Below are 20,401 nucleotides of genomic sequence, written 5' to 3'. Positions count from 1 at the left end.
ATAATACAACTTTAGGAGTATCCACACCATTATTTTGCAAGTTTCTTCAGTTTTTCATTCTATTTGAGAAAAAATATAGACATTTAATGCATTACATATGTGGTTTATATAAGGGAAATATTGTGACATCTCAAAAGATCAGAGAAAGAATATATAATTTTGTTTTAAAGTAAAATATTAAAAGGTATTTTTAAATTCCCTCCTATAACCAAATTTTTATTTGGTTAATAAACCAACTTCTGGACCAAACTGCATTATAAAAGAGCTCCAACTGAACATAAAAATCATTTATTAGTGCATCTGTCTCTCCTACTGGGATGTTAGCTCCTTGAGAGCAAATATCATATATTGGTCTTGTTATTCTTTGTTCTCCAGCACTAAGGAAATTGCTGGGCACTTAATAAATGTTTGCCTCCAAAAAATTTTTAATAGAGCCTCCTTGGATAAATAATATACTGTCAAATTCTTTATTTTTACATTCAAAATTTCCTATGAAAATTTTATTAAACTCTGAAAATGTAAATTAAAGCCCCTTGGCAAACTCTTTTGCTTGACTACCTTCAAAAGGAAAAAGAAACTATTTATCTGCCTCTCCTTATGTGGTTCTTCTACTTGGAATGCCCTCTTACCAGTTCCAATATCCTGTCCAACCGTAGCCCTAATTGAGACGATCATTCAGTGTGAAGTGTTCCTCCTCTGAAATTGCTTCCCTAACTCCTTCCAGCTACTTGGTGGTTGGCTATTTTCATAGTTTGGTACTGAAGTACAAGTCATGATAAGTCAGCTCCTGTGGAAAATTTTGCAACTGGCTGAGGACCCAAACATGGAACTGAGGGAATTGACTGGGCTTAGAACTAAATGCACAAGTTTGGAAAGGCCATTGAGCAGCTGAGACAGGGTACCCAACAACATTATAAATTAAATCATGTTTTAGACAAGAGCCAACTCAAGATTTTCAAAAGCCCAGAGCACATAGAATGTGATCATAGGTGAAGGAACACAATCACAAATTTGGGCGGAAGGCTGCCATCATCCTTGAGTTGTGTTATGAGCTCACAAACCCCAGTGTGGCTGAAGGACCATGCAAGAGTTGTGACCACTCTCCTCCCAGCTTGGGTTGGGCAGGGCCAACCTTGATATGTAGAGAGCAGTGGAAAAGCCTGATCAAAATAGGCTGCACAGCTAGACCTGTGAGCTGGCAGACAGCCAGAACTTGGAAGTATCCTAGGTACACGATGAGATGCCTAGGGAGCACTGAATGCGACCAAAGATACTTTATTATGTGAGCACAAGACACCACCTGGAAACTGGGTCCCATGTGTGGAGTAGTGACTGACTTTTAAACCACGAAGACTGGGAAACTGAAAGGGAGGCACTGAAGCTATACATACTTCCTGCATTGGAAAATGCTCAGGATATGGTTAGATTGTAATTTGCATGGAGAGTATCAGTCCAGCTAGATATTATGACCTTGGAAGAGATGTGGATGGGACAAAGAGCATAGCCTCACAGCTAAAAACAAAACAAAAGCAAAAACCCCCTTAAACTTAGAAACTGGGCTAATACAATGTTGTACCATAGCTAACCTAGAGATTAATGGGCCAGTCTTCTAAGATAAGTTTTAAAATACAGCATGTTTTAGAATCTTTGAACAAGTTTGGATAAGCAGTTGGGTACAGGGAAGCATAATTCTATTGAGCTGAGCACCTCTCGAGAAGCTTTTTTATTCACTATAATAATTAAGAAAAATTTCTCAGTTATCAAGACAGCATGTCTTAGGGCCAAGCATCTGGATTTCTAGAGAGTGTGGTTCCCTATGACCAGACAAAAACCCGTCAACTACTCTTCAGCTTCGTTGACTATTAATTAAACACCTGAAGGCATTCTTCCTAAATTTGTTTCATTGGTGTTCTGAGTTTCTTCATTCTCTATTTTAGAATATTGTCATGTAACTCAAATAATTTTGTAAAGAATAAATTTTAACACAATTCTTACATCTGCAGCAAAAATCTATTTTCCTATTCCATAAAATATTACCTGGTTTGGGGCATATTTTGAGAGCTAGAAATCAATTTTACTTATTTAATTAAAAAATTTGAAAAAATTAACTGTCAATTCTATAGCCTTGTTCTTATCTTCTTGTTTTGTTTTATTATATCTGTTTCTTAGTGTTAGTTGCTGCAAATCTTTTTAAACATGGGCAGGTGGCAAATAGTAATGTAGTAGTTAATAATTATTGAACACTTATTCTGTCAAAGAACTATGCTGAATATTTATATTATTAAACTAATCTTCAAAAATATTTATCAAATATGTATTCATATTTGTCATTTGCAAATAAAGAAACAGATCCATTTAGGTTAAGCAAAACTTGCTGAAATCACACAGGTAGTAAGAAGTAGAGCTTGTCTCAAAATTTTAAGTTGTACATTTCACCACTGCAGTGTGTGTTTAAAATACTAGAATGTTCTCTCCTTCATTCATTTATACAAAATTTTTCTTTCCATTTACAGAAGTTTATTGAATATTTAATAAATAACCAGTGCATTAACCAGGGTACAGGGTATTCAGTAGGAATCAAAAATGGCTAAAAATCCATCCCAGGGCTCAGAAATGTATGGTATCTATTACATATTTTCCAATTAAAATGACAGCTTTTTAAGTGGAAAAAAAAAATACACACTGGATGTCTGGCCCTCCAAGTCAGCCTAGGAAATTCAGATGTTGCAGGAAAGAAATTAAGGGGCGCCCGCTGCGTTTCACAGAGACTAACGCAAACGTTGTGAAGAACACAATCCAATATCTACTTAATACCAGTAGGGTCTGTGTCGTTATCCTTGGCTGCGGAATGTATTTTTAATGTGTTCGTCTATGTGATAAGACTGTGAGTTTCTGAAATGTTGAAAATCTTTTACACTTTCGTACTGCCACACAGCCCTGTGCACCGTCGTGCCACTCCAGGTGGTGTTTAATTGAGTTGAGATAGGATCTCCTATCAGTATTTAGCCATTTTTCATAAAATACTTGGGAAATTTCTCATTTTTCTTTCATCCACAGCTCTTAGGCCGCTGTAAAGATAAGCAAGCTGGAGTTTGCCCGTAATTCTCATTCCCAACGCAAAATAGAGCCCTGCCCCTTCTCTCTCTCAAGGAGTGTCCCATAGGCTTCTTTATGTGACCCTTTTCCTGGGTTCTAACAGGACCTCCCCATTACACTGAATTACCATCCAAAAGATTTGCTGACAACCCATTTTGATAGGAAAGTAGAAGTTTGAAAGATTATGTTTTAACATTAGGGACTCTGCCTTCCAACAAGAGGATGCAGAATCTCTTTAATATTGATTATCGCTACCAAAATATTAATATTAGAAAAATCCTCAGGCAAAATATGTATCTTTATTAAAATATACATTCAATTTGATAATAATATATTTTCCTTCTTTGCTATTTTCACAGTTAGCGATAGACTGGCCACCAAAAGTAAAATCCTTGAAGTACCATACATCCTGTAGCCCTCTGAACTCCGGTGTTTGCAAAATTATGTTACAGTTTCGAGATTCATTTCTCCTTTAGGATTTCAAAGATATGCTTTGGACAGACTTTTACCAAGAAAGAACAATATCGTTAATGTGTTTAATTCTACTAACTGAACCTTGTAGAATCATGTTATTAATGGGAAACAATGTATGTTTTCAATGTTTCATACCTTTGAACTAACTGATGAAGGTCTTCAATGTGATTGTGTATAATTTTATAAAAATAGAATTAACTTATTTAAACTTAAACTAATAACTGTACTTTTTTTCTTTTTCTTCATCCTATAAATTCTTCATTTTATGTGTTTGGTTTGTTTGGATTAAGCTGTAAAAATGTCTAATTCACGGAGTTGGGGGTCTGGGAAAATGGTAAAGAGTCAAAAGCGATAAATTTCCAGTTACAAAATAACTAAGTTTTGGGGATTTAATGTACTGCAGAGCTACTATAGTTAACAATACTGTATTGTATATTTGAAAGTTGCTAAAGCAGTACATTAAAAGTTCTCATCACTAGAAAAAGTAATTTGTAACTGTGAGGTGGTGGGTGTTAACTGAATTTGTCACAATCATTCTGTAATACATACATGTATCAAATCATTTTGTAGTATACCTTAAACTAATACGGTGTTGTATGTCAACTACATCTCAGTAAAATTGGGGCGGTGTCTAATTCAATAATGAGTCAAGATCTGTGAAGTATTTCCTACAAAGACACTTGCTATTTACTTACTCGTAGAGCAACAAAGTAGCATGGCAAGAATTGTATTTTCTCCTTTTTACCCGTTGGCTCAGATGATAAAGTGATTTGCCCTGAACTGAGACCCTTATACAATAAGAAAGGAACAGTTGAATAGCATGTGCCCTAGTGGTTTGGAAAGTGAACAGGCTGTAACCTAAAGCATGGAATTCTCTTCCTGCCCCTTCCTGCCCCTTCCTGCGTGGCCTGTCCTGCGGAAGCAGGGCTACTGCACTCCCCTGTCCCGTACTGCGTGCTGTGTATGACTTACACACTGTTTGTAAAGCAGAACAGAAGTATTGAAGAGGCAGGGGCCAAGCGTTTAGAAACTAGAATAATGGCTTTAGATTCTTAACCATTCTGGTTTTTGTTGAGAGGCACAGGGTTAAGTGAATGGCCAGTGTGTTGTGTTGTATTTTGTCTTGTTTCCCATAATTCTGTGCACAGTGAGCCTGCTGCCTCACAAGAAAAGCAAAGTGTAGCTGAAACCACCACTTCTTCCCACTGGCTCACTCATTCTCATTCTAGAATCAACACTGTACATTCTCGTCGTTAGAAAATTAGCAATGCAGCTCATATTCCTTGGATCAGTGGATAAAGGGAAGAGATAATTTGTATAGATTACCCAATTTCCTGTGGGTGAATGGGACAACAGAGAGAAGGGAAGAATAGAGAAGGAAAATACCAGACTAGCCAGAGACAAATGGACCACTCAAAAGTGGTTGCCTGGAATGTAGGGAATGAAAGCCTGAGGTAATATTTGAAACTGAATGAGTCAATTGTTTAACACTATTTTAAAATATTTGAGAAGGCTATAACCTCTAGGTCAAGCCAATGTTTTTATAACCAAGATACCTGGAGCAGTATAAAGCCGTGACTTCTTAAAACAGTTGAAATATAATTATTATAATTTGTGTTATAAGGTATGTTGAATAAACCACATATTGCAAATTTTAAGATGTATTTTAAAATAGGAAGGAATCTGTGATGGGTAATGAAAACAGAGGAGACATTCTTTCTTCTAACTGTTAGAAGGAGACATTCTAATAGTTAGATGCTTAGATTTGGTCATGGCTGGGTATGGTGGTATAAACTTGAAGTTCTGGTTAATAAAATGGATCATAACCAAGAATAGAAAGAAAAGAAAAAGAAAGAGAAAATGATCTCATCACTATGGCTCATTAACTCAGATGTCATGTGAATAAACTGGCATCTCCTGTCATCTCAATATAAGACATTACCTAGGAGACAAGGGAAAGCCCAGTTTACTACACAGAAGCTGTTAATTATTGGTGACTGAGTTCATATTTGACAGTTCTCTCCCACTATTAAAATCTTAAAATGTACAGTCTGGAGGAAGGATTCATCCTTTTACCACCAGTCCTGACCCTTTAACTTTAGGCCTCAAACTCAGCTAAGCATGCCCTCACCTTCTCTGCCCAGCAATGAGCTCAGTTGGCCATTCTGTTCTTCCGTGTCCATGTGAGGGGTCAGGAAAGCTGCATGGACAGGCCCAAGGAAGTCAATCCTTAATCAACCATGGTTACCAAAGCTTTATGTGTTCATATGGGTCCAAGGATATGTTTGCTGAATCAGAGCCAGTAAACGTCATTTTTTAGATGACTTTTTCTTTACTCTTGACACTGGGTAGGAAGAAGGTCACACACTTCAGTGACCACCTACCTGGCTGGCCGTCTCACCAACCTTGACCTACATGTGCGCTTCCCGAGCGAGCCTAGGAAATCTCAGGAGTGAAGGTCCCAGTTGTCTTGGGAGAATACGTTTCTTTTTATTTTACCGCAGGTTTGGTTATAAAGAACTTTATCTGAAAACACTTTCTGATTCAATAAAACTAACGGTTGTTTTCATTATAAATTCATTAAGTTGGTTTAATTTGACGAAATGTATTTAGTGATTTGTCTTCAGTCTGAGCGCGTTTGCGGTCTGTCCACACCCCTCAGGAATTTACCCTCTCGCTAGTGTAGATGACCACTAGGGAAACAACTTTAAGAATATTTACAGAGCAAAATATAACCAAGGACCAAAATAATATAGGACGGCTATGTCAAGGTCAAGGGAAGTTCACTATCTAAATATAACAGTAAAGAGTAAATGGGAAGATAACTCTACAGTCATTTTCTGCTGTCAGCATCTGCCTAGTCATTTATTTTAGACTAGCTCTGGCTTCGTAAAAAGCCCCGCACTCAAAGGGCTGGGGAGATCTTTTGAAGTTTGTAAAAGCAGCAATAAACTTGAAGAAAGTTGCTAGCAAGATGCTACACAGCCCAGAGTAGCCCAGACATCCCAAACATGCAGCTGTGGTGGTGTAGTCATCCACCCAACCACAGATTCCTCAGGTCCCTCCAGATGCCACACAGAAACCTGGGCTACTGAGTCATCTAAGTAACAGCCAGACGCAAACACAAAATCGTGCCTTTAACATGTTCTTCAATCTAAAATCATTTAAGATTTAAAGAAAAATGTAAGTCATTCCATTTAATCCTCAAAACGGCAGGGAATTCAGCTCCAACAATACAGCGAAATTCCGAAGAATCTAAATCATTTTAGTAAGAGAGATGTTGTGGTTGACAGACTGAAACTTAGGAGAAATGAATTGGGGAGAGTAGTTTAATAAGGGACTCTAGAAGAGTTCTTAGAGGTATTTTTGTATTTACTAAGAAAGCATTATTAAAAAATAATAATAGTGAACATACCAATACTTTCTGTGTCCCAGGTGCTTGGCATATATTAGCTCAGTTTTCACAACAATACTAAGCAGCATCCCTGTTCCACAGATGAAGTTTTAAAACTTGCCCGAAGTTGACGCACATAGTAAGTAACAAAACTAGGATTTAAAAACAGAGTTGCATCATTTCAAAGCCATACTCAGCAGTGAGGGTGGTGGGAGGGGTCGAAGGAGGCACGATGCCACCTCCCTTTACTTCCTATGATATCTCCGTGCTCTTCTGGAGTTTATTCCTCCAGCTTTTAAGAAACAGTGACGTCCCTGTAGTCTCCCTGTTGTCTTCTGGTCTTTCTGCATCCAATCATTCAAGCTTTGTTTCTTGCGAGGCTGCACTTATACATTGTTCAAAGTGGAGTCTTTGGGGACTGAATATTAATAAAGCTGCTTTACAAATTGTCACCTGCCTCCTCTATTGGTCACTGGGAGTGGTTGGGTGATACTGTAGCTCTCTGTCTGTGTAACCTCAGTGCTGGGACCGCCCTCACTGGGGCAGCTGCGTTTCCCTGCCATAATTAATTTCCTGTGTCCTGTGGCTAGGAGGAGGGCATTTTAAACTTCCTTTGCTAAGAAGAGAAACTTCCTGCTTATGCTCCACCAAGCTGAATACAGATTTTTACATTGCATAGATTCATACCATTTCCTGTTTTTCACCATTACACATCCGAGTAGCAGCTGCAATTCATCAGCATTACCATTAATTATTTTATCCTACAAGTCAGTTTGTTTTAGATCCTATCAGGAATCATAGTGAATTATAATCATTTTTTAAAACTATTTGGGGGGGGCATTAGTGCTTGATTTTTACTACTAGTGCTATTAATTTATAAATCCGATGAGGGGAAATACAGCGAGACTTGATTTGGGATGGTAAACACACAATACAACATACAGATGATGTGTTGTACAATTGTGCACTGAAACCTGTTTAACTTTATTAGAATGTCACCCCAATAAATCCAGTTAGAAAATAAAGCAACTTACTTACCCATTAACAAAAAAGTAGGAGTGTTCCCTTCAAAACGCAATTTTCCACCATCTTTTTGCCACCATCTGGTGTTATTTCAGGGTGGGAAGCATGCAGGTTCCCAAGCAATAGGCAGAAATCCGCAGTCTACATGTGACTCCTCCCAGGCCGATTATCTCCAGCCAGTTCTGTACCCTCGGGTCTAGTCTGTAGTAGTATTTGCAGAGAGATGTTATCTCCTAGATGTTCCACACATTCTTCAAACTAAATATTCCTTACAAACAGATTGCAGAATCAGCTACCTCTTCTATATTCCTGGTCTGTCCTACTAGAACTGCTTCTAACCCATTCATGTGAACCGGAAATCTGAGAATTGAATAACCTATTATAAGGTCTGTCCTGTCATTTCCACCTCCTCAATAGCTTTCAATTTAAACCCCTTCTCACCTTCTTCTGACACTTCTTTTGTTGGCAACTTCGCTACTGAACACGCTCGTCATGCTGTCCGCCACACCCTCCCAGACCTTTCCCATCTTGCCTCTTCTGTGAAAGCAGCCTTATTAGTCTGTTTCTTGAACAAGGGCTGCCAATAAATGGACCAGAGTAGACACACCTGTGCCAAGAATCTAACCAGAGATTAATGAGGTCACTTAACTCAGATCATTCTGTTCAAAAATGGTACCAGCATCTAGCAGATTAGTTCCTGCCACAATTTGGATGAGGAGCATGGGAAGGGTTGACCTATGCATAGGAGGAGGAGAGCAGAGCAGAAATGCTGAGTGAAACCAAGAAGTTTGTGTTAGAAAAACAGAAGGAAATTCATCCTTAAAGGTGCTAAATTACAGACAGATTGACGATTGCAAATCTGGCACACAAGTCCACATAAAAGAACATTCATTTTTATTAGGAAAATTAGTCTCTGTGCCTTGCAACCAGAAGGAGGTGGCCAACACAGACTGCGGGATCAGGAGGAGCTTTGCGGGCACAGTCCCTGTGAGGGGGAGCAGATTTGTTTGTAGGGTTGTGGAAGATCGGACAGCCCCGTCCAGGATGGAGGAGCAAGCCGTCCATGTGCGGCAAAGACAGAGTGGATACCGTGCTGGCCAAAGTCAGGCTTTGGGACTTGCTTTGGAACAATTCCAAGAAAATAAGGCATGTGGGTAAAGTTCTCCCTCCCTCTGTATCTTCTTCCTGCACCACCCCTTCTGGAATGGTAGGCACCAAGTTGTTAAAAGTGGTTACTTTTAAATGGAAAAATATGACACTTTTGAGACCTTTCAAATTACTTGTATGTCCTTTCTCCCCACCCTCACCCATCTCCCAGTGTCCATGCACTGGTTTGGGAATACAGAAATAAAAGAGCGAAAATGAAAGGACAGAATAAAAGAAAATGAAATTCAAGAACACCAGAGCTGGATGCTTGCCTCTCACACGATTAGACAGAAGCAGCGGAGAAGCACAGGCTCCTCTCCCAGGTCGCCTGGCTGAAAGCAGATAAGGAAACACAGGGCCGCCATATGACTTGGCTTCAGGAAAACCTTTCTGTTTGTAACCGGTACTCTGAGACCACTTAAAATCAGATCCAAAACTAATAGTTCCCAATGCTGAACTGCAATGTCAAGCAGAATTGTCTGACTTGCCAGGTTTCTATGGTTAAAATTAATGCCCCACTTGGCAAAGGCCATCATACTAGCAATTGGAACCATCTGAGAGAAGCCACAACAGTCTGGATTTCCGACTCCTGGGTCCCTTCGAATTACATCTCTGCATTTATCTCTCTCCCGCAAGAATGGAATGAGGTGCAGGCTAGTCATAAGGATTTAACCACAACATTAGATCCAGTAATGTGCAGAATCAAAGTGTGGAAGGAAAAAGCACTATCAGAAAGAAAATGATTGGAGTTGTCTCAGGAGTATGGGAAAGAGCTTCATGAGAATATGTAGACATGAATTTTACATTTGCTTAACCAAGGAGTACAAAACATAATTTGAGAAGATCTAGCCAAATTCACTCCAAGCTTGGGATGAGAAAGGAAAGGGAAGAAGAAGACAATGGCTTGCATCCAAGTGGGCACATGCAGAGCTCTGTGGTACCTTGCGACCAGATGTAACCAACACAGAGGACTGGAGTAGGCTCTCAGGCAACAGACCTTTACAGGAAATGTGAATTTGGTGGTAGAGTTGTGAAAGATGGAGGAACCGCGAGGACAACCCTTCCTAAACAATAGGTTGGAATCTGCAGTCTGTGATGCCAGGACGCCTGAACCCACTATCTCCAGCTAGATCTCTGCCCTGAGCAGCTTTCTGTGGTTCTAAGGGTTCCCTGGATCACTTGTGACCTGGCCACAACAGTGAGGAATCTGACCACCAATAGGCAGTATGAAAAAAAAGCCTACAAATGATACTGGGATAAAGAACGTTAGAACACTTCTCTAGCCGTGTGTTCTACTCAACTGCTCCAAACTGGGTTTCCTATTTGGGCTGAAAGATGCACCCTTCTCTTGCTCATTAACAATAATCCAACAAGAATCCATCTTGGGAATGAAAACTGCCTTCCTGACTAGGATTTGCAGATAGTGAGAGAAGATAGCTGTTAAAAACCAAATAGATTATGTAAGTACACCTGCATTAAACAAAACAGCAGCACCCAAGTAGTCAGGACATTTCAAGTGTTAGTAGAATTAAGCCTTAATCCCCTTTATTTATGCTTTGGGTGTCAGAACTATAATGGAACCAAATTAACAGACAGTCCAGTAAAGATTATCTTGGCAAGAAGAAGACTAATATGCAAAACATCTTCTAGGAGCGGGAATAAAGAAAACTGAAGGAATGGGCTGTTCCATTGAGAGAAGAGCAGAAACTCTTCACGGAATTAGATTCGCATCACGGACGTGAGATTGGCCAGTGTTTCCGTGTCCCGTTTGCATGTGAAGCAAAGCCCTTTTTCCCAAGGAGACATGTGTGATTCAAATTGGAAGATCCAGGCTATCATCTCTCATCAGATCTTTTATAAGCAGGTCTCACATTCTTTTATCTTCATTTTTTTCCTACTCCACTCTACCTGCCATGTAACTTTTGAATAATACTTCTAAAGCAAAAATCCACCCAAGTTATTCAGCCTCCAGACCCATCTATGACATTCAAAGTGATTCTGCAGACTTTTCCATTTCTGCCGTGCACACACTGCTGCCTGGGCTGTCGGCCTGTCACAGAGCCATCCAGAGAACCTCAAGTGTATCACCTCTGTCGCCACAGTCAACTTAGACATTGTTAATTTCCCGCTATCACTTCCTTCCCCTGGCCTGCCTGACTCTACCAACCACACTGAGTGCATTCTGAATTATGCAAGACTCAGCCCCCAAATATCACTGTCTCCTTGGGGACCCCTTCACTCACTGGACCTAGAAAAAGATGTTTCCCTTCCTTTGTTTGCTGTAGCCCTCTGCTCTCTAGGTTGGGTCACTGATTACATTGTTGTGTCTTCATTTACCCCTGTGCTTTTCCCACTGTCCTATAATCTCCTTAAGAGTGAAAAGAACTTTATTTTACATAAACTTGGTCGTTTAAATCTGTTAATCATCCTTAAATAGCTTTAAATCCCCAGCACCTGGCAAAGTCACTAGAGTGTGGCAGTGTCTGTTGAACGAATGACTGGTGGTCATTATGTGTTAGGTGTTGCCAAATGGCGGAGAGGGGGCTTTGGATCGCTGTGGTGACATCTCCGTGTAGCGTTAAGGGGCAAGTCATGCCCCACCTGTTGCAGCCCATCCTTCTGAGAAGCTGAGATTCTTTAAAAGTGGATTAAATTTGACTCCCTCCCCCAAGGCATATTCCCATGATTTGGAAAACTTCCTATCTAAGTAATGAGAACTTTATTGTCTGTAAACATGGTCATTGCTCTCTTATATAATTTATTTACTTCCTTTAAACATTGGACAACGGAACTGAAGTGTTTGAGCTACCCTCTAAGTAGAGAGTGCCTATGTAGACCCTATAGCACCCTAATTCTGCTTTATGTCTCTGTTTTTTGGAATGTAACATTTTGAAAAATTTCTTTTAATATTTCAGCAAGTCTTTATTGAGTGTACTAAAAGTCAGGCATAATTTTTATTGTCATAATTTATTGGGTGTATAGCAGGGTCAATAATTTATGCGTTACCAGTCAGGTATAAAAGGAATGGAGTTTCTTTATTTTCTACATCTAATTTAATTTTGTTCTCAAGCTATCACACTGCTGGGTAGCGGGAAAAAACATGAATGTTGAATGACAGTATATAATTTCTCTATGCAGAGAAATTATATACTGTCACTTTGCAGTAAATCCTCCGTCCTTCTGTTCTTCTCCTGGATATAGAAAGGACTTTTGAGAATATGAGTTACTGGGATAGAAGGCATGCCCAGAGATCCCAGATATCAATGGCCTTTGGATTCTCATTAACCTTTTCAGTAATGTCCTGTGGGCCCGTGGTGCTACAGTCGGGGTCCTTAAGCCCATCAGTTGTTCTCACGCTGGTTTTAAGAGCCCACCTTGGTGCTCCCCGGCACTGTGGGTCTGAGTATCAGCCACCTCCTTCCTCCGACTCTGGTTTGGGCTGTCTGCCCCGCAGCCTGTACTGTGCGGTCACTTTTTCCTTGTCCTCACAGCTGGCGCATGGATTCTCCACCCATGTACTTTCTATGTCTCCTACTAGTCAAACACACTTACTTTAGGATGCCTTCCACAGCACAGGAGGCTCAGTAATGTGGAGTTAGAAGAGAAGCAAGAAGCCTGACTTCTGGCCTCTCTTTGACACTTCATTCAGCTCAGCCACTTGTAACAAATTCTCTACAACAATGCTTATCATACTCTAGTGGGCTCCCCTGCCCAATCCACTGCAGACCAGTATTTTTGTAAAATATAATAAAAATTAATCATTAGAAAAATAAGATAATAAAGAGATATACAACACAAGCCCCAGTTTTAGCAAGTACTGTTTGATTTAACAGGCACAAAAACAAGTTGTCTTAGTCAGTTTGAGCTTCTGTAAGAAAAACACCATAGACCGTGTGGCTACATACAACAGACATTTATTTCTCCCGGCTCTGGAGGCTGGGAGTGCAGGATCGGGGTGCCAGCGTGGCAAGGTGTGGCAAGAGCTGTCTTCCAGGTTCCAGACTGCCAACTTCTCATGGTTTCTTCACGTGGAGGAAGGCAGAGTGGGTGCACACTCCTATAAGTTCTCCTGACTCCTATAAGGGCACTGATCCCATTCATAGCTCTCTGCCTTCATAAACTCATCTAATCCTAATTAATACTTCCCAAAGGCCTCACCTCCTAACACCGTCACACTGGGAGGAAAGAGTTTCAACACATGAATTTGGGGAGGACACAAACATTCAATTCATAACACCAGTCTGTCAGATTGCTATAAAAGTTTCTAAATGCTCATTCCCGTTTCAGAATTTACCCAGGTCTGGACTGCAGGCCCACGCCTTCCCAGGACTACACTTTGAGCAGTGCAGGCCTGGAATGTGCCACGCTGAGCCAGCACTTCCAGGAGGTGGTCTTCACTCCTCCCAGGCAGGGGCTAGGTCCTACGACGCTGGATTCTGCACAGTTTCTCTTTGATAATTTTCTAGCAGCCTTTAAACACCACACTCAACTATACTCACTGCTGCCACACCCCAGGGGTTTAGCCTCAAGGGTAAACCAGGACGCCCCTCTTTGGCTGCTTGGGTCTCTCTCAGGCCTGTCTCTCTGACCAGAGGCCTCTCCACATTCTCCTCTCACTTGGAATTTATACACAAAACTCTCTGTCTTTGCTTTTGATATATGAACAGGAGGGATTTTTTTCCCTTTTGCTTTTTCTTCTTCTTTTTTGCTTACTCTCTCTCTCTCTTTTTTTTTTTCTTTTTGGCATTTTAGAAAACTATTTTCACTCTCCAAAAGGCTCAGCTCTCTTGCTGGAATTTATTTAGAAAGTTGGCTTTGGGACCCAAAGCCGATCAATGCCCTCTTTGTTCCCAGTGGGAGCCGCCCTCCTTCTGGAAGGACAACTGCCATTGACAAAATGGGTGGGGAGCCTCAGAGGCAAAAAAAAATAAATATGCAGGATGTGAAAATATTTAATAAAACCTCTAGCACTGACATCTGGGTGACATAAATTGGAACAATTATGAAAGATTTTTAAATCCTTCATCACTATTACATTCTACATGCTTAGTAATTGCTTAAAATGATGATTTGGATGGAAACATTTATATATTCCTTTATGTTCATCTCACATTAAGACAGGAAGATTGAAGATGTTGTATATCTTTATATATATATGAAGCCAACAGCAATATCAGGTGAAATAAAGTTAAAATTGTATGATTTATTTCGTGTGCCTGTGTGTGCATGGGTGTAAGCAGTTGTGAGAGAAGTAGCTGTTAACCGAGTGATCATTATACACTCTCGGAATTGTAACTTCACATACCAATTAGCCTCTGCTTTACGCTCCTGAAAATTGAGTTGCCCAGAGAAAATTGGATGGCTCCATATTAATACTCCTGTATCTCAAAATTACTTCATAAGTTACAAAATAACCATCAGAAACAACCAGAAAATCTAAAATAGTGTTTGTACATTTCCCTTCCTGTTATCAATTATTTATTATGACCACATGAATAATTCTAGTCATTTTTTCTATTTCCATAGCGATTATTAATATATACTTGAAAGTTGCTGAAAAAATAAATTCTAGTTGTCTGAGAACTTATCTCTTTAATACTTACAGCTCAATTCTGCTCATATTCATTTTACTATTTGAAATTTTTGCTCAGGGCAACAAATTAATTAATTATTGGAAGTGAAAGCTCACTTTCCTCAAATTTCTGTTGTCACTGTCCCTATTTTCATCATCCCTCCATGTGTGTGCATTTTAAATTAGACTAAAAAAAAGATGTAGGAAACACAAATTTCTAAAAATTGTAAACACGAATTGTTAGATATATCTACAGTATCCTTCAATAATGTGTGCTCAGGGTATCGGCCAAAGTCCACATTGGAAAGAGACATCACAGCCAAATCGTGTATTTGAGGAGAATGTAATTAAGGTATTACTTTCAAGAGTATGTTCTGAATGTAGGGAAACTGCAAAAGATAGGGCAATCCCATGAGGCAGGTTAGCAGGGGCATTGTTACCATTTTCAGGCTAGAAGAAGCCGGTGGAGCAGAACTCCACAATGAAAAAAGCTTAAAGAAAACTTAATAACTCACCATCCTCACCATAGAAGGCTCTATCAAAAAATGAAGAAACCAAGCTAGAGAACACAGACTTGTATTTCTGGTACGAAAATCAAGTAGCATTTTTTAAAAAGATTTTACTTATTTTTAGAGAAAGGGGAAGGGAGGGGGCAAGAGAAGGAGAGAAACATCAGTGTGTGGGTGCCTCTCGTGCGCCCCCCACTGGGGACCCTTTGATTCGCAGGCCAGTGCTCAAACCACTGATCCACACCAGCCGGGGCTCAAGTACCGTTTTAAATTACATAGAATTCATTCACCTTTCCTGCTCACTGCTTACTGTAGCCCCTCATTGACAATACTGTAAACATTGTGTGACTGTGTGAAGGGAAACAGCCAACCTAAAGAGATCCCCGCAAAGAGCCTGGGGAATAAATATCTCATCTTTACTCTCCTTTCTCCCTCTGATCTGTTGCTAGAGTTCCCCTTGGCAGACTCAGTCAGAACTCAGAGACTAAGGAAGCCTGCTGCTGTAGATCAGAGTTCTCGCCTCCAGAGTAGGGTGGGGAAGGGTGGGGAATGAAGGTAGAGGGAAAGACACAAGACATCAAACACACTCATTTTGTTGTCTTGCGATTTACATGTGGTTGCATGTGTGTTCTTTAAAACATTTTATGCACCTGGTGTGTGCATAAAAAGTATGAAAGAGCTAACGAAAGGATATATGCAAGAGTAATGTAACTTATCTCATTTTCTATTCAGAATACCTGCGGTAACAATACTATATACATTTCATTAGGTGCCAGGTACCATACATTCTCAAACTGTAGTAAGTATGTCAAGCTTTGTGGCCACCAGCCATAAAATGCCCCCTTAAATTCATGGAGTTTCTGTCTTTGAGTCTTGCTTTCTCTCTTTGAGTCTTGCTTCCCCGGGTAGAAACCAGAGTAAGGTTACCCTGGGGGTAAGGTTCTCTTTTCCCTGTTTTGCCCATTGCTAGGTGCCTGAGGCTTTCTGCCCTGGTGGCCTTCTGTACCTGGCCCACCGTCCTTGCTCTACTCATCAGTCTGTCTCACTGCCTGCCACACTACGAGATACGCTTGCGATAAAGAAATTGGAGCTGTGAAAAGTTAAGAACTCAAAATTTATAAGTGGCCAAAGGGCCGACCACAGAAATCCACTCCCCACAATAGCCTCCCTGCCTCTTCTGCTAGCTAATTCACCTGCAGCATCAACAACTTCTTCCAAATGAAAGAAGTACTGATGAAGAGAGAGGCAAACAGATAATGATTCATTAAAAGGCTTTTATAGATTTGACTATGTCTGTGAAAAAGGGCTGAATGAATCAGATTATTTTCCTGTATAAGTAGTTTTTTTTTAAATGATATCTGGGAGTGACAGCTACCTCAAATAAAAAACATACAGTTCTTCCTTTTGTTTTCTCCTGTCCTTGAGCACCTTTAAATGTGAAACCTAGATGGCATCTAGACCCTTTCGGCCCTTGGAACACAACATACTTGTGATGCTGTCTTCATTAATTCTTCTGGAGGCGACTGGGGAAATTTTACATAAAATTCTGCTCTGTTCACTCTGTTTTGCTTCCTGAATTCAGGCATGTTCTGCTCTGCACACAAAATATCACCCCCTTCCCTGTTTTCACCATCCCAACCTTAGTGGAGATTTGCAGGTACAGTAAGGAGTTATGTTGGCCCAAGGGGGTAGGGAGGCTGGTGGAGGGGGCACAGAGGGGGGAAATTGGGACAACTGTAGTAGCATAAACAATGAAGTATCATTTAAATTTTCAAAAAAGAAAGAAGAAAAGGAATAAACTCTGTTTTGAGTACACAACTGTAAACCTACTTTTGCCTGACCCTGTGTATCATTGCTTTTAACGGCTGCATCGCATTTTGTTAAACACACGTAGCAGCAGTGTCTAAATTAATCTTTTTTGTGTGACACTTTAGTTACTTCTAAATTTCACTACGAAGAACAGTATTCTGATATTGAAAAAAGTTATATCATACATCATGAAACTTTCTCACATCTTGCCTTCTCTTTCCCTGTCCTCTCTTCTGTTGTTTTTCTAGTAGATTGCCCCCAAGTTCTCCAAATTATGTCTCCTTCAGGCAAAAAGAAATGAAGGCTTTCCCTTACAACACACATTGGGATTGGAACCCATTGAAACAGTCACTGTCTGCTTACCCGCTGTGCTCAGAGGCAATGACAAAAGTGGAAGGAATAAGCCAAAGGATACACATGTTTCCCTTATAAATACAAGTAACCTTTCAAATTACTCAGTAAAAATGCATTAGTGCTCACTGGGGTTTTCCTCCCGACAGAAGACACAAGAAGAAAGGAAGAGAATAGGAATCCTGAAGGGATGTGGGCCAAGTGGGGAGCAGTGGGGTTGGGGGCAAGGTCTGGGCTTAGGACCCTGGCTTCTCCCGTATCTTTACTAAAGCACTTTCAGAAGGGAAGTTCACTACAAGAAAGAGTTGTCCATCTGAGTCCAGCCTGCAGGCCTGTCTCTGCTTTGTGTGGGTCTGTGTTAATGAACAATCGGAGAGGTGACTGCAAGCAGTGGGAAAGAAGGAAAAAAACCTATGTCCACACAAGTTTTTCTTTGAAAAAAAATCTATGTATTTAAAAAATTTTAAATTAAGAAGTCCACAGATTTCACTAGCATCCCAGAGTGCCCATTGCATGAAAATAGTCTCAACAATGCCTCCTTTTGAATATAAAACATCCAAATGCATATAATAGCTTTGCCATTGAACTGACAACTTAGACCAATTTTATAAGTGTGTCAGACTATAGAAATATAAAGTAATGAAACTGATTTCTCACACCACGTACAAAAACCCATTTCATTACCTTGTAATCACATCTCACACTATGTGAAGCCAGAGCATTATAAACATTCATAAATCACATTACAGAGCCTCGACACCTTACAAATTCATAATATCTTTTTAACACAGCCAATGGATATTTTCAGATTTCTAAAAAGTGATTTCTTAACAGTAAAACTAGGGTCTGTAATATTATTTGAAAGGGAAAATCACCATTACTTCTACTCCTAGGAGTTTAACAAACTGGTTTTTAAATATACAATGTAGTTTGCAAAAGGAATGGAGCTGGAACAACCAGTTAAAAGCAGTATTTGGGGGAAGAGGAGGAGACTCACTAATGGATCTCTTGGTTTACTTTTATTCGAGGTCCATGTTGGCTATTTGCTTCTATTTTACTTTTTATTTTAAAGACATAAAATGTAGTAAACATTCAGGGTACTCTTCCTAATTTTTTTTTGTCATTATTGTTTCGGCTTTTTGGGAAAGGACAAATTCCTCAAGTGTTCATGTGTTCACTCTCTGTTTTGCGAAGGCTTACTTAGTTATCATGAGTTTGAGTATTTTGTTGAGGTTTCAAAATGGACAATGAACCAAGAAGCCATGATATCTATCCCACTTAGGTGATCTTAATTAAAAGGAAAAAAATCCCATTGCTTAACAATTTCCTTCAGAATTTAACTAATTCCTGTTTTTAAAGTGGAACTGGTAAAGGTAAAAATAGTTATTGAATAGGGGGTTAGGAAGGGTATTATTTTACAGCTTATACACACCAGATACCCTGCCCCTGAATGGACCAGTCTGACTCTCTAAGAAGTTTTGTCTCAAGGGTGGGAAGGAGTGACTCACCAATGCAAGCCAGGGGCTCTGGACTTCTCAAACCAGCCTGTGTGCCAGGAGGCTATGCAGCCACCCAGTGAGTTTCCTCGGGGCAATCCCAGAAAAACTCTTGTAGCCAGAGACCTGAATCTTGGAAGCTAAAACAGAACTCTCCTTCCTTAACCTGAGGGGAACCTGCCCTTTCAGGATACAGGCATTGGAGACCGAGAAGGTGGAGGGGAAATGAGCCCCTTTCAGGATTGCTTCAAAATGCTCTGGAGCTGGTTCATTAAAGGTAAGCAGCAGGAAAACAAATTTAACCCCACATTTTGGAGCTTGGGGCATTTATAGTCTGTGGCGCTCAGGTCGTCAAGATGAGGCAAATCCCACCTTGTGATAAAGCAACAATAAAGGAACTTCAGAAGGGGCTTAGCCAGATAGGAAATGATAAATCAGCCACCTGTATGCCACAGATGCCAAGCTCTTTGACTCTCTTTGCTAATTCAAAAGCAGAATATACTGCTTGTCACAAGCTTCACATAAAATCCTTTGAAAAGGGATTTCATTAGAGAGTTCGCAATATAATGAAGCAGACATTTATTGCTAAAATGATTGCTGACCTGGCTCTTTAGTTATTTTGGTTCACATTAAAATACTCCTAGCTTCAGGCTTCAAAAGCATATTGAGCGTAAAGTAATGGGCAGTAGTGCCCTGTGCTTCCAGAGGTCACACGTAGAGTAACCCCAGGCCCCAAGAACACATCTGAGAAGCCAAACATAAATGGAGAAAAGGGTCTTGGAACAGAGAGGAAAACAGTTGTCATAAAACTCGTGCACTGTCTTCTCGAGGACGGAAAAAATTGATAAGATCGTTGGAATATTGAATCCTAGCTCTCCCATTTATAAATGCTAAGAGCCTATCAGTAAAATTTATCAGTGAAATGCAAATAATATCTACCATGTAAGATCTCAATAAAGATTTAATAAGATAACACATATAAACATCTACTTGAAATATAAAGGACACTTAGTAAGTGGTAACTATTATTTTGAAGACTAGGAACCTCTCTACTCCCTTCTTCAGATGATAGATTAGAAGCCAAAGGAATATCCACACACATAAAAAGCAACAGCTAAAAGAAACTAAGTAGCCAGAAAAGCAATAGGGTCACAGTATTCTGAACCCAGTCCCACTCCTAGTAAAAAGCCTCTAGTCATCACTAGCCCTGAAGGGTACCACTGCATCAGAGCACAGAATTGTGTTCATAATGATGACAGCCAAACATCAAGGAAAGATTGGGAGGATTAACTCGAATATAAGTTGTGCAAGAAGGCAAGGGAAGTAGGCAATATATTCTTGAATGATTTCTATATAAGTGTTTTCAACTAAAAAATTATTGCTTCTTCAAGGGATAAATCCCAAATTTACACTATTCTATGATATGGTACACTGTTGTCATGGGGATAGGCAAAAGAAGCACTTGTATGTATTGTTCGTAGTGTATGTATTGGTATAACTCCTGTGGAAGGTAATTTGACAATATCTGTGA

General features: G+C 39.9%; 1 long non-coding RNA gene across 1 annotated transcript in view; it reads right to left on the bottom strand.

Moving 5' to 3' along the window:
• Positions 1 to 20,401, bottom strand: part of LOC123480514 (uncharacterized) — a 52,121-nt gene that overhangs the window by 6,109 nt on the left and 25,611 nt on the right. Inside the window, exons 3-4 of the long non-coding RNA XR_006656551.3 lie at positions 8,003 to 8,188; positions 6,986 to 7,116 (exon numbers count right to left, since the gene is read on the bottom strand). This is a non-coding gene — a long non-coding RNA (uncharacterized lncRNA). The remainder of the gene's footprint in view (positions 1 to 6,985; positions 7,117 to 8,002; positions 8,189 to 20,401) is intronic.

This window comes from Desmodus rotundus, chromosome 13 (assembly GCF_022682495.2).
Source record: "Desmodus rotundus isolate HL8 chromosome 13, HLdesRot8A.1, whole genome shotgun sequence".
NCBI lineage: Eukaryota > Metazoa > Chordata > Mammalia > Chiroptera > Phyllostomidae > Desmodus > Desmodus rotundus.
This window is presented reverse-complemented; position numbering and strand designations above follow the sequence as displayed.